General features: G+C 42.5%; 1 long non-coding RNA gene across 1 annotated transcript; it reads right to left on the bottom strand.

The window, feature by feature from the left end:
• Nucleotides 1-2,340: 2,340 nt before the first annotated feature.
• LOC143976086 (uncharacterized) lies at nt 2,341-3,209 on the bottom strand. The gene is made up of 3 exons (XR_013272501.1): nt 3,131-3,209; nt 2,826-3,000; nt 2,341-2,743 (listed from the first exon to the last, which is right to left on the bottom strand). It is a non-coding gene; the product is annotated as an uncharacterized LOC143976086 (long non-coding RNA).
• Between the last annotated feature and the right edge of the window lie 679 nt (nt 3,210-3,888).

Here is a 3,888-nt window from a genome sequence, read left to right as displayed (position 1 = left end):
GACTCAGGTGTCACATTGCAGGTCAGACTTGCCGACTCCAAGCTCACACAGCACATTACACATTATCATAAGTATAAACACAGAACTCCTTCAGACAATAGCAGACCTACTTACAATAAACACATTATAGCAGGGAGCCCCAGACAAGTGGCTTGCTGATGACATCAGCATCTGCTATGAGTTCACACTGGCAGAGACCATCATGGTCTTTTTAATAATGTCTTTTTGCATTACATAACAGAACATCTTCCTAAATGCTTGTAGCTCCCTCAAATGCCAGGGCCCATAGTCAGTATTCAAAAGGCTAGCATTCAGTCCCCTCAAAAAAACCCTGTCCTGGGTGAGTCTATCACAAACAGCTTGGTGTGGTAAAGGATAAGTTCACCTTTTGGAAAATGTTACATGTTCCACCTGTATTTAGAGTGGACCATGTAACATGTTGCAGTAGCTGCAGCCTCTCCCCCCTCTCCCCCCCCCCCACTGACAGTGAGCAGTGAACTTCTCCAGGTGCTTGCTGTCACTATTTGAATATAATGTGGCCATGCGGGGCTGCACCTACATGACCACATCATTCACTCACAGTTTTCGGTGAATGATGTGAACTACAAGTACCATCAGCCTTTGCGGCTGATGGCTTGTAGTTCCGAATGGACTGAAAAGTTGCTGATGAGCAGCCTCGTAGTTCATTCATAAGCCATGCAGCTTGTAAACAGCCAGCCCATATGAAAATATGAGTTAAAATCTTCAGGGCTTGATTGCAGGAGTCTGCATAGAAGCCCATGCAGGGCATTAAAGTGAAAAGAGGACCCATTAGGGTGGATATTGGGGACAAATTAATAACATAGAAAATCTGTGTGCATGTAAAAATAACAGATATCTATTATTGCATTATTAAAGGGGTCGTTTGGGGTTTATAAAAAAAAAAAACAAGCATCAATATTCACTTCTATCCTGCAACATCAGTGTTGCGGTAAGTATATAACCAGGACCTCAGTACGTACCTTTGGACCTGACAACTAAGGTTTGCCAGTTGGACATGATCACAATGGCAGGTTGCAGAGCTGGACCTGCAAGAGAGAATAAAACTTTAAAAATGGCCTCTAGCTTTACATTCACCGGGTCTTTAAGCATAGGGATGTCCTAAACAGGGATAGCTAAAGCCTTGCCAAGAAAGGAAATGACTGGGTCCACAATAGGGACAGTTAATTTCTTCAGTAACTGGGTAAAACATTTTGGAGGAGGTTGAGCCATTCACTGTACAAGATCAGTTGCAGTAGGGATTGCACTGGAAGGCTCTTAGGCTGGGGGGTTTTCAGATAACCCAGGCTAGTAATGTTAGACATAGTTGACACATGTGCTCACTGCTGGAGCAGGAAGGGTAAGTACCATCTGCAACAAGGTCCTTATAATGCAGCAGGTAGCCCAAGAAAAATTCAGAGGGGCTGAGACACATGCTGACAGAAAGGTGATGGGATTCACAGATTGAGAAAATAGCACATGCATGACATGACAGGGTTCCATCATGACCTAGGACATGTAAATATCCCTGAGGTTGCCTCAACACATTTCATACTAGTATGTATAAAGCACATTAGGCAGAGCCCAGTACCAAAAGACACATTAAAGCCTGTCCACGCTTCTTCCCAGAGGGGCCTAGGTATGACCTTTGTGACAATGCTGAGGATCAGTCAATTCACAAATCTTTAAAATAATCCTCTTTTGACTCTGCAACTAATGAAGACAATTGGTAAATGAAGACTAGAATCTTGACAAAAAAATGTGAAAAGTTTTAGAGGACTGAATATGTTCATTCTCCTAAGACACTAGCAAAAGATGGTAGTGGTAGGAATTACACCAGACTGTACTTACAGATTTGTTTGCCAGTGTCCAATGTCCTGAAGGCAGCAGCATAACCAAGTGTGCCTTAGTACTTCATTCTGTGTTCCTTAATGTACAATTTAAGAAAATAAATTGTGTTCCCTGCATTAATGCCCCCCCCCCCCCACCCCCAACAACTTATGTCCACAGCACTGGTCCCTAGTAATCTACTGACTATGCTGATGTCTCTCATGTTGTCTGTCTGTGATTTAGACTTACTGTGTGACAGAGGGGAGGCTGCCAGGGGGCCACATGATCTGTAGTCATGTCTCTGGTTAACAGAATACAATATTTTTCACTACAGTGATCCTTCAATTATTTGATATTTTATGTTAGTAATATTTGCTTTTTCTACATGAATCTGAACACATTATTCACAAAACTCCTGAGTTTCCCATGAGTAGTTCTGGAATGCACATTGGCCAGAGTCCACTATAAACATACCCAGTGATAAAAAATGGTGCGACCTGACACAACCTATTAGTAGCAGCAAGCAAGCCTCCATCCCGGATATGTGTTCAACATTCAAAAAAGGGCAAATGGGACTTTAAATGAGGCGTGTTGCTGAGTAAAAAATATATTTATTTGTTGGGTATAAAACCATATCACAAAAAGTGTCGAACTCATATAGGACACAGTTAATTATAGTACATTTCTTTGAATACATTTGTTTAGATATACAGTAATTTTGCAAGGTACAATACAACATCAGTAGCAATGCAGATGTGTAGATATACTCATCCATTCATAAAACCAATAAACATTAGCCATTGCTTATAATAAGTCGAAATAATCTGGGCATCAGTTGGATATATACTCGACGCACGTTTCATGGCTCTTGCCAATCATCAGGAGTACAGATGCTCTGAAATTAGATCAAAAATGTCTATAAATATGGGATAACCTTTAAACGGAGAACAATCTCTCTAGAAAAGGGGGGGCTATACCTTACTGTCCGGCCCATAGGTGACACCAAGCATCTGTCCAGGAGATACAGAGGACAGGGATATCGATCTCCCCCGGGGCTGAGGTGAGGAATCGCACCCAAAACGAGGATAGCAGCTGTGTAAAGCCCAGGTGACCATGATAGTGTAGAATGTGTGCTTACCAGGGCATGCTATTCTGCAGAAATATAGAGATAAAGCCTATTGAAATTATTTTACTATTGATGGAACCGATCCATACTTGTAGGTAAATTAAATAAATGGTGTGCAATTGATGCAATCGTTTTAAATGCAATAGTCTCAGTTACCTGGTGTATAATTCTATGGCTGCAGATATGCATGGAATCCTGCTTGTGTGGCTGAATCAAGGTGAAATGGTCAGCTGGTTACCACAGACAGCCTAAATCCCCAGCAAAGGGCGGGTCCCCACCAGCGTCATGAAGCTCCAATTGGTGGAGAAAGAAGGAAAAGAGCTCCAAGCTCAGGTGTGTAATCCCACCTGAGCAGAGCAAACAATCATGACACCGATGCACAGGAGGCAGGCCCCCAACCCCAGTCACTAAGAGAGACAATGGGGGGAGGGGTCGAGACTGCCATGCATCGCAGCCCCGGGGTCAAAGGAACATCCTAACAGCCCCCAACTCTCCAACCGCAGACAGGTTCACCCATGGCCGACAGAAGTGCACTAATCGAATTACATCCCATACATTATATTACATAGATCCATATATCAGCAATACAAGACCATACGAGTATATATAATATTAATTCAAAAAGAAGTTATTAGATCCAGCCAGTGGCCTATTGAGAGGAATATAGAAATGGATGGGTAATTAACTATTAAATTTGGGGTATGGCAGGTCATAAGGGAATTGGGTATCTTCTACCCCATTTAGCGATAAAAAATGGTGCGACCTGACACAACCTATTAGTAGCAGCAAGCAAGCCTCCATCCCGGATATGTGTTCAACATTCAAAAAAGGGCAAATGGGACTTTAAATTCAGCCACACGAGCAGGATTCCATGCATATCTGCAGCCATAGAATTATACACCAGGTAACTGAGA

Source organism: Lithobates pipiens, unplaced genomic scaffold (genome assembly GCF_037356315.1).
Source record: "Lithobates pipiens isolate NorthernLeopardFrog02 unplaced genomic scaffold, aLitPip1_a1.2 Scaffold_13, whole genome shotgun sequence".
NCBI lineage: Eukaryota > Metazoa > Chordata > Amphibia > Anura > Ranidae > Lithobates > Lithobates pipiens.
The sequence above is the reverse complement of the archived record's forward strand: the minus strand, read 5'-3'. Positions and strand labels throughout refer to the sequence as shown.